Below are 10,779 nucleotides of genomic sequence, written 5' to 3' on the forward strand. Positions count from 1 at the left end.
CCGCCTTTCATATTACCGGTTTTAGGTCCGAGACAAATCAAGAGGAGATAGGCTACCTTGAAGAACTGAAAAGCTCTCCCTAAACACAAACTTCTTGAAATACAACAAGCGTACAAAAATAAACCAGCAGCATATATATCAGAACCCTTATTAATGAGAATTGAGTGGACATATGGGCATCAAATAATTTTACGAATTTGATTCCAATGCCTTCAAGCTGTTAGTCGCAACTTCTTTCCTTGGCGGTGGATAATACGTCCTCTAAGAAATATAAGAAATCTGTACACAACATTATCCTTCTGACGCAGACTTGAACTATGTATACTCACTTCTAATCCTGTATTACGATTTATGCATTCCTGCAATAAATGTTATTGCTTTGTTTAATTCTAACATGCTGTCATGTATAGGCATGCTCGTGTAGACAGTTTTATTTCGTATATTCATTTCTTCTTCATTCTGCTTTCACTTCTACCAAATGTCTGTGAAGTTCTTTCAGGCGTTTTCATATGCCTTTTGCCTGTTCCTCCTCTATTCATGATCTAATCAATAAACAAAATTCATCTCACGTGCTAGTTTTGTGCTCACTATCGACACCCTGCATTTTCAGGCCTTCCATGTTCCGGCAAGCAACTATCACAGCTGGAGAGCGCCTACCGTTCCATCCCATGCAGTTCCAGTACAGCAGCTGCGCCCCGAAATCGGAAGCCGGAATTCAGAAATTAGACAAGTCTCGGGAGGATACTGGCCCCCATCTAAACGTATTTCCATCCTTATTACATATATGTGACCAAAACAGGTGCTTGCATCATGACATTATGAAAATGACATGGCAGTTAGCGTAAGAAGCGCTTAGTATGGAGCTCAACATTTGTTTCGAGCGTTATGGAAAACGCACTGTTTGTACCTTCCTTGCTGTTCGGTTCATGAAGTTTACCGACCCAAAGGAGCTCGGGGCTTCGCCGTGGTGGTGCGGTGGTTAGGACGCCCGACTACTGTGTCGGAGTACCCGGGTTCGAACCCGACCGCCAGCGGCAACGTTTCGATGGAGGCGAAACGTAGTGGCGTCCGTGTGCTGGGCGATTTTAGTGCATCTTAAAGAACCGCAAGTGGTGAGAAATTTCCAGAGTCCTCCACTGCAGCGTGTCTCGTAGCCTGAGCCGCTTTGGGACAATAAACCCTATACAAACCAACTAACCAAACCACAGGGGCTCGGGCTTTGAGGGACGCTTTATTGGAGGGCGCTGGATAATTCTGACCTGTTGTGAGTCTTTAATGTGCTTTGGCATTAGTCAGGACGTGGATGCTTCGTTTTTCGCCTCCACCATGTTTGAGACCAGGTTGTCAACAGAAGTGTTGCTGACGCTGTATTTTCGCCCCCGTCTAACGTGGTAAACGAAAGTCATTGCAACCGAAGTGACACCCTGTTCCGCTGTTTCTATCAACGAGAACACTCGAGGTAATAGCAAAAATGACATGAAAACGATTCAAGCTCAGAATTTGGACACATGGTCACCTGGCTGAGTCATCGATAAGCACTAGACACTTATCCACAAGCGAGATTTATTCAGCCTGCGGTGATGACTTGTTATTGAGGTGACGGTTGGTGAGCGGAACCCGCGCGCACACAGGTAGGCGTTCAAATGATGCCCTATAAAGGAGCCCACGGCCCCAATCTGGCATACTTAAAGCGTAGAGCGTGCAAAATGCTCGAATTACTACTTTGGACAGATGGTCACTTGCGTAGATAATACTAGGATATCAGTGCCATTCTTCAGGGAAGTAAAGCGCATGAACATTCTCTTGGTGACAAAAAAACGTGACTAGAATGAAAGAGGTAGCAACAGTTGCAGGCATTGATACGATGCCCTTCGCCGTGGCCTGAAGCAGGTGAGCTGAAGCGGCACCTTCCTCATTTCTTTAGTTCATTTTACGATTAGAGTTAGTTTCAGGGTTCGTTTTGCCGAAAAGCCATTGCCGTATCCAGGTTTCACGGGAAGCTTTTAATCACTAGTCAAATTCTTTCCGGCGCAAGCATTTGGGTGGCGCCATTGTGCGATGCGGCAGCCACCTGAACTAGAGACCTGATACTTTTCTCCACTCTCTACCTCCATTACGCATTTCATACACGGCATACATGACGCGTATAATTTTTTTCCGGCGTGTCTTTCAGCTCAGCCTTGAAGTAGACTGAACGATGCTGCTGCTAATGATAATAAATATTAGACGTAGACGACACGTCGTTTTTGTGAACCCACTCCTAAGAGGACGGCTACCCCATTCATTATCATCATCATCAGCCGAACCATCAATCTTTGCGTCTACGTCAAAATTGAGTCGAAACAGGTGCAGGAAAAGACGCACTGAATGGATTGTACATGATATACGTAGTTCCAACTGGTCGATTATCGGTGAGCAGAGATTGGCTATTATAATATTCAGTGACGAGAGCGTGGAGTAGAGAAATAATTTCGGCGTGTGTTAATACCAATGCGACGTCATCTGACATCGCACCAGATGCGTCTAATAAGATGCGTCTGGGTGGAGCTGCTCGAAGACCACGGAGAATTCATAAGACGGGTGCCAAGAACGCGGACAAGAACACCCAGTATAAGGCAGCTGCACCGTTGAAGCGAAGGCGGGATACCGAGGTACGAACAGTAAAATCTGAAGAGAGGTACCGTAAGTGTGCGGGGGAAGCCGAGCTGGAACGGCAGCAAGCTGCCGAGGATCGTAAAGACATATCTGGAGCTGCATTTTTTTTTTGTAAAGGCATATATGCCGAGTCAAAACGTCATCGTTCAATAATAGGTTCAGAGGCAAGTGTTACCAGAACAGTAATCGAGTAGCAACAAATGAGTGCGCACACTTTTGCGTCTACTCTTCCGTCGCAGCTCCAGTGACTTTTTTCTACACCTTCCTTTCGGCGCATGAGTTATTTGGAATGCCTTTATGAGTCTCCTGAGTTACACTCATTCCAACCCTATTTACTATTAGGAGACAACCCACTTCTTGAACTTTCATGTTTTTAGTTTTCTTATAGTTAGGGGTTCTAAATAAGCTGTAATTTTCTAAACACTTCATTTTCACTCATAAAGAAGCTCAGCAACCTAGTGATGGCCTTAGTTGCCTATGTGCCGATAACGCCAACCCAACAACACAGCAACAATCAATGTTTATGTTCTTTTGTTATTTGGAATGCCTTCATGAAACGGGGAAATTTTTCTCAATGTTTATCTGTTTTATTGTCACAAATGACTATGAACATGCTGTATAAATGCTTAGTTATGCAAAGAATACGTTTGGAAAGCAGAGAGTCTTTTCATTCATATACACTCTTGTTTTATTTCAGGGTCACACATTGCGGATCGCCAGTTTACTCAGGACCTCAGGCCTCCTGCGGTACGTAGCATGCCCGGTTCACGAGTTCTTCTATCGCCTTGAACCTGGCATGTGCAACTCTGACACTCAGTGATATTTTTTACTGTCTCATAATTTTTATTTCGTAAAATGAGAGCATGCCCTTTTAGGAACGTCATACTTGAGGGTTTCTGCTTTATATGAATTACTCGTTATCTCCCACGCAAAGCTATCGGAACGCTTGCAGTTCGTGTAATGCCGGCATCTGAATGCGACGGCCGTAGCAGGGCTTATTGGCGCGAACTCCCACTCGGCACATCGACGCCGCCGCAGATTTGTCACCATTGTTGCATTGTTACATTGTCTGGACTAAAATATTCTGCTGGCCAAGACTTAAATGGTGCGTGCTCACAACGGTAGGGCAATTTTCGACAACATCTAATCTCTGGTTGGGTGACTGTGGTGTCCGAAGAAACGCACAGGTGCAGTCGTTTACGACATGAGCTTACCGTTATGAGCAGTGCACCGCGTAGATGGAGCCACGGTCGAAACGCCGGAGGAGGAGCTGCGGCGCCGGAGAAGGAGATAGATGGCGCTACTTTTAGTTTATTGAGGGGTTTTAGTTTGCACTGCGTAGTGTACTGACCTTAAAATGCACAGCACTAACGCTCTACTGGCCTTTATTTTAGTATAATATTGGTGTAACAATAACGTGAACATTTCCGTAATGTAATATTCTTGAGCTCAATCCGCGAAATTTATGAAAGGAGTATTTTCTGCTGCCCCATTAGCTCATATGTTTTGGCTCTGTCGCTTTGGCTACATAACCACAAAACTTCCAGGGTATAATTTTCGGCTCCTTTGTCCACATCCGACGTTTTTCAGGCTCTCGGTGCTCCAGTGGGCAACTATCAGAGCCGGAGAATGTTTCCCGTTGCCTATGTAGTTCAATTCCCGAGACCGGGCCCTGAAAACAAAGCCCAGGATACGGAAATGCGACGAACCTCACGAGAATGGTGTTACTCAGGGCAGCGTGAGTGTTTCCCCCTTGTTGTGCATGTGATGGGAACAGGTGCTTCTATTGTGAAAGCTGTATTGTGACCGATGCGGAAGGAGCGCTTCGTGTGCAGCTGTCGGTTTAGCATTCCTCTTTCACGTCGTGCAAAACACTGCCGTACTCACGAATCTGCTTGGTTTAGATCTTTTAGATCCCCACCACGATCAGGCTGGGAGGTACGTCCTAGTTCATGCCTTCCGACAAACACGACCATCTTAAAATGTGCATTGCTGGAAGCCAACTTTAGGATCTAAAAATGCGTATTTTTGCCGTTACATACTTAGAAATGTATTTCGGAGAAAGAAAAATGAAAAAAAAAAAATTACCGAAGATTACGTTACTTCCTAATGCGAAATTTGAGCGCAGCAAATAAGCTGTTTCACCTTTTCGATAGATTGAGGCAAAGAAATCGAGCAACACATGTATGCGCTATCACAGAATTTTTTTTTTATTTTTCACACGTATTCCTTTAACAAAGACTCCACTAACAGTTCTTGACAGTCATGAAGGAAGCTTTGTGGTCGGAGAAATAGACTGATATATGTTCGACCCTCCCCTCCTCTTTCTGCATGGCGGCGACGGTGTTCTATGCAGTCACGTTATCTTGACTCTCTAGCGGCGTCAGCGGCATGCAGCGGTATCAGTCGGTCGCTGCTAGCGCTGGGGCGATGAAAGGGGGGCGGAGCTGGTTACGAGGCCCACACCGACGCCGACGCGAAACCCAGGGACGGACGCCAAAGAGCTGCGCTCTAAAATGAACTGCGCTATGCCGACAGCCTTCAGTTTCTTACTAAAATGTTCAGCCATTAAAGTAAAAAGTAAAAGATTTTGATTAGTTCATTTGATTTTATTAACCGTTTTATCGCTGACCTCTATAACGTTCGCCTTGTACAATCCACGGGTTCAGACCCCAGCAGCTTATTGAGCGATATTCCTCCAAAGCGAAATTTGCCGACTGTAATGCCTCACAAAGACACGAACTAGCGTCACCTATCCGATAGTACGGTAAACAAAGTGATCGAAACATAGCTAGCGTTCGTCTTTCATGCGTAAGGATGCCTTCGAGTTTTTCCGGAATTAGGTTCCACGAAGGAACTCGCGGTGTCGTTACGTGTTAATGGATACCTTTATTTTTGCCTCTTATTCAAATGAACTTCCCTTGATATCTTGTGTGCTAGCTTCGGGCAATTTATTTCTCGGGATCCTCACTTTTACAACTCCGGAATCGCTGATAACATTATCTATTGATAGTATATAAAAAGGCTTAAGTTTTAACAATAAGAACATGCGTTTTGAAACCCCATAAAAAAGCGTTGCTGTGTTTTAACCTCACTTCAAGCGATTAAAACGTGTGAAAGTGTTCTTTGTTTAGTTTTGCTTTGCTGTTTGGCGTTGATAGAATGCCACAAAGTTTGACAAAGTACTAATTTCATTGCGTTGCACACAAGGTTCATATATCGTCGTTGCGAATCTCTATCGCAGACTAACTTGAATCTCGAGCAAGAGATGTAGTATGTTTAATAAAAAAATGTCACAGCGTCACCCTGAACGCGCTGCACAAGAATGGTTCCGTCAAAACGTTGATAACGAAAGGGGGGTTAATCGATGCCGTACCAATTAGTGACGCGCCAGAATCGATAAGGGGAAGGGGCTCGGCCACAGATACGCATATCCGTTGCACGTGCGGTCGTACCACTCGCAGTTTCGGTGGACTGACAGCGGCAACTAGCGTCATAGTAGCTATGGCAACCAACGAAGGCACCAGTAAGAATTTTATTCCTCTCTAATGGTCGTAAGAGCGCCTAAGAGCTAGAACCGGGCAGGTATCATCAATCGCCTCCCAACTTTACCATCAGCCTTGTTAAAAACCTCATTATTGATGACTTGGCTGTATCTTAAATTGCTTATTGACGTCTTCCCCTTTGGCCGCGAGTTACGAGAGTAACGTGAGAGTGAGTTACGAGAGCATAGCATCTGCCGAAAGCAGCTGTGATGCTGAGGGAATGGAGACCGTGAATTCTTTTTCCCCCAGTTTTGCCGCTTTATCACTCCATATCTCCTCTCCGTTTGCTTCGTGGCTCGAGGTCACCTTTACTATCGCTACAGGACTGCGGCACGCGTACAAAGGCCAATAGAATAACCTGAAACTGACTTTACTACTTTGCACTTTTAAAACGAATGCTTAATTTTGCACGTTTTCGAATTTCGGTTCGTTTCTTATAAGGACCATGTATTACGGCGATACACGGATTGTAAAACTGATCTCAAGGCTATATATGTTTCCAGAGAACGTTGCAAGTGATAACCATTGCACTGAACATCAGAGACCGCGAAATGTTTCACTAACCTCTCGCTTCTGTCGCATCTACTCCTAGAAAATGACTCAAGGGGAAGCTTCGAAAGATATCCACCCTACGATGATCCGTGGTGCATTGGGCTCTCAGAACGGATGAATACGTTGCGCCTTAAGACGGAGGATTGTCGCAACCTGACGGCACACTCGGGTAAGCCTACCGCTGAGGTACAGCCTGCCAATTCTTTAACAGTACCGCGCTGGCGTGGACAGCCCGGTGGCTTATTACCAAACCATATCTCGTAGGAGCACTTGAGCAGACGATGCTCTGGCGCGTCGCTGAAAAGACTTGACTGAGACGTGGATGGATGGATGGAATATAGGAGCGTCCCCTTTGAAACGGGGTGGTAGCAGTAGCTATCATGCTCATTTTTCTCCCTATATCTTAATTATTGATTTAGAATTGTTAACTAAACCATCATTCTAGTTATTAAATTTTGCTCCTACATTACTAATATTATGTCACTTCTCTGCTTTTAAGCCACCAATCTTCCAGCCGTTTTTTGCTAGTTTCCGCCGCCGGTTTATTCACCCGGCCACTGTTATCTCTAAACCCCAGAGCTTCAGGAACAGTAATTGCGCCTGCATCAACTTCCGGATGTATACCATTGCATTCGAGTATAATATGGTCAATTGTTTTGCTGGAGTTTCCACATACAGCACATGCGTCATCCCCATTGTTAAATTTCTTTTTGTAGCGGCGTGTTCTAAGGCACCCTGATCTAGCTTCAAAAAGTAGGGCACTGCCTCTTGAGTTACCAAAAAAATCTTCCTTCGTGATCTGCATTTTCCACTTTCGGTATAATTCCACACTCTGACGTGATTCCTCTTAGCAACGCCACCTGGCGACAAATTGTGGATATATTGTCTGAATGAATAACAACACATTTAAAAGCCACTGTTCCCGTCGCTTTTGCGGCGCAATGGATTGACACCACCCACCTCTGTTAGACTCCTGTGACGTAATTTTTTTTCGGTTCTCTGCAGCGTAATTGTTTCCTACTTTCAGTGAGTGTATGTTACCTTTAGGTTGCGTTCACTGACACATTTCAGTAACAATCGGTATGAGAACGGTTACACTAAGCAATTACGTTCACCGTAAATATTTCCTGCCTTTAGTCAGCGCATGTTACCTTTAGGTTGCGTTCAGACAGTCTTTTCAGCAACAATCGCTGTTTAGCTCGCTGAGAGCGTCGTCTGCTCCAGGGCGCCTACGGATATGGCTTGACAATACGCAGCCCGGTGCAGCGGCGCCGAGCCGGAAACAAAGCGGAAATCGGGAGAAGGCGAACATGAGGGCTCGTAATCGTGCTGCTTTAGCGAGTGTCGTCTGCTTGGCTGTTCTGCTCCGTTGGAAGCAAGCCCTCGAATCAAGTTTAGTGTCCGAGAGCGTTCGTTCTATCTGCTGTGTACTTGTGGCTTCGATTGGTGCAAGCTTGTACCAATCCCAATATTACACTTGTCCCGGGTTCCATTTGCGAGTACTGTTTCGAAAAGTCTTTTTTTTTTTTTCGAAATCATGAATGTGCCGCTATTTAATGCTCTCGAGAATAATTTTTACAGGTGAAAGAGGTATTGGGCATGTTAGATTTTTTATTGCAAATGCGTATGCTTTAAAGATGGTAATTGTTACGGGGGTAGTTCAGCTTGAGCTTTCAAAGAGCGGAGGCGGGAGACAAGGCTTTCACAGAACAGGCCTTTCCTGCAGGCACCAGCCGACCCTGCTCGAACGTCGTCGTCTTCGCCCAAAACTACTCAGATTCTCCTTTTTCCTTCTTATGCAATTACTCTTTACGGCAGGAAACTGCACCTCCAGCAGAATAGACCATTCTAGTAATTCCATCACGCCACCGAGCGGCCGTGCAAGGCCCCCCGGGAAAGCAGAGCGCCGCCGCGTTCACGTCTCTCCGACTGCCAGTTCTTAGAGTACTTTTTTCTGAAGGGTAGATACTTGGACTTGTTGGTACATGATCGAAGGGAACAAAATGTAGCGCACCAAGACAAGGACAGAGAAAGAAGACGCACACAGCGCTTAGTTGGAAGTTAGCGCTGTGTGTGTCTTCTTTATCTGTCCTTGTCTTTGTGCGCTACATTTTGTTCCCTACCTTTTTCTGCCAACTCAGCGTCCTTGCTGCGCTGCTTCTTCCCACTGTTTTATGTTGTGCCCACCATTCATTTGCATCGTGTTGCACAGTTGGGTGCTTCAGAAATCCTCGGCCGACACGAAAAGTCCGGCGTTCGCCCACTGCGGCTCTTCATAGCGTCGCACGCATGCGCATTACGGAAGCGAGCCTTCTCCTCTCCGCGGCAATTACTCGCGCATCTGGTGTCAAGAGGCGGAACACTGTCACGGTTACGGCGCACCCGCTGTAGCGGCGTGTGCTACGCATGACGACTTTGGCTTTACATGGCGTAATGGAGCTCTCACTTCAAAAGTCACGAAAAAATTGCACAAAGACTAGCGACTAACTATCCAGGAAATTTGTAGCGAAAGCGGTCTTTACAGTTCGCCATGACTATAACCATACGTGTAGGAGGGCAATTTACCAACATCCTCATCTAATTGGCATGCTCATAGTGCACCGAGACCAAGAAGTAAATTGCTCATAGGCTGGTCCCGGGAAGGATGTTATTCACGTAGACCCCTGCCATACAGGGCAGTTATGGACATATATACGACAGATATATACACGTATACGTATTCTACGCACGAACTCGTAGCGCCGATAGCCGCATTTATCGAAATATTCTCCGAGCATCGCATGAGCTCACATGTTGGGTCGTACGACGCAAACAACTCTTGGCTTCTAATATGATTGCATTACAACCAACGCCGCAGTGGTGCGCCGAGGCCGGCTCGCGTCCTCGTTGATGCATGAAAAATGGCTGAGGCTTAGCTTGGTTAAGCCTGGTCAGATGCGAAGCATATTGATTGCTAAACTCGGCTTTTCATGGTTACACTTGGCTAAACTTTTCTTTCCTTGGTTACACGTGCTTTTCCACGGTTTAAACTTGGAATGCACAATGTTTTCCCATCGCATAAAACTCGTTCATCTCTAATCTGTGTTACCGACACGCAAAACAAACATGTCGTCCCCGTCTTCCCTCTGTCGTGACGTAAGCGTATCACGTGGTTTGACTGTGACGTCACCATACCACGTGGTCCGCACGGCGTGCAACCGCAGCCGACGGCGCGAGCTGGACCCCCGTCTCTCCTCTGTCGTGACGTCAGCGTATCACGTGGTGTGACGTCACCATACCACGTGGTCAGCACGGCGTGCAACCGCAGCCGACGGCGCGAGCTGGACCCCCGTTTCTCCTCTGTCGTGACGTCAGCGTATCACGTGGTGTGACGTAGCATTCCACATTCTTTGCACGGCGTGTAACCGTCACGAAGGGCTGTGGTTTACCTCTAGCAATCATCATCATCATCATCATCATCATCAGCCTGATTATACCCACTGCAGGGCGAAGGCCTCTCCCATATTTCTCCTCTTAACCCGGTTCTGTGCTAGCTGCATCCACTTGACCCCTGCGAACTTCTTAATCTCATCCGCCCACCTAACTTTCTGCCGCCCCCTGCTACACTTTCCTTCCCTTGGAATCCAGTTTGTTACCCTCAGCGACCATCGGTTATCTTCTCTTCGCACTACATGTCCTGCCCATGTCGATTTCTTCTTCTTAATTTCTACTAGAATGTCGGTAACGAGTTATTTCTCTGACCCACTCTGCACGCTTTCTATCTCTTAATGTTACCCCTACCATTTTTCGTTCCATAGCCCTCTGGGTTGTCCTCAACTTAAGTAGAACTCTCCTGGTTAGCCTCCACGTTTCAGCCCCATAGGTGAGTACAGGCAAGATGCAACTGTTGTATACTTTCCTATTGAGCGATACCGGTAAGCTGCTAGTCATAATCTGCGAGTGCTTGCCAAATGCGCTCCATCCCAATCGTATTCTTCTTGTTATTTCCTTTTCGTGGTCCGGGTCTGCGGTTACTACCTGTCCTAAC

The 10,779-nt window shown here is 46.2% G+C and overlaps 1 long non-coding RNA gene across 1 annotated transcript; it reads left to right on the forward strand.

The window, feature by feature from the left end:
* The first annotated feature begins 651 nt into the window (after positions 1–651).
* On the forward strand, positions 652–4,387 carry LOC146178978 (uncharacterized). The gene is made up of 3 exons (XR_014700904.1): positions 652–761; positions 3,353–3,402; positions 4,246–4,387. It is a non-coding gene; the product is annotated as an uncharacterized LOC146178978 (long non-coding RNA).
* Positions 4,388–10,779: the final 6,392 nt, after the last annotated feature.

The sequence above is a fragment of the Amblyomma maculatum genome, chromosome 9, assembly GCF_055883805.1.
Source record: "Amblyomma maculatum isolate TAMU_Amacu chromosome 9, ASM5588380v1, whole genome shotgun sequence".
In the NCBI taxonomy this organism is placed as follows: domain Eukaryota; kingdom Metazoa; phylum Arthropoda; class Arachnida; order Ixodida; family Ixodidae; genus Amblyomma; species Amblyomma maculatum.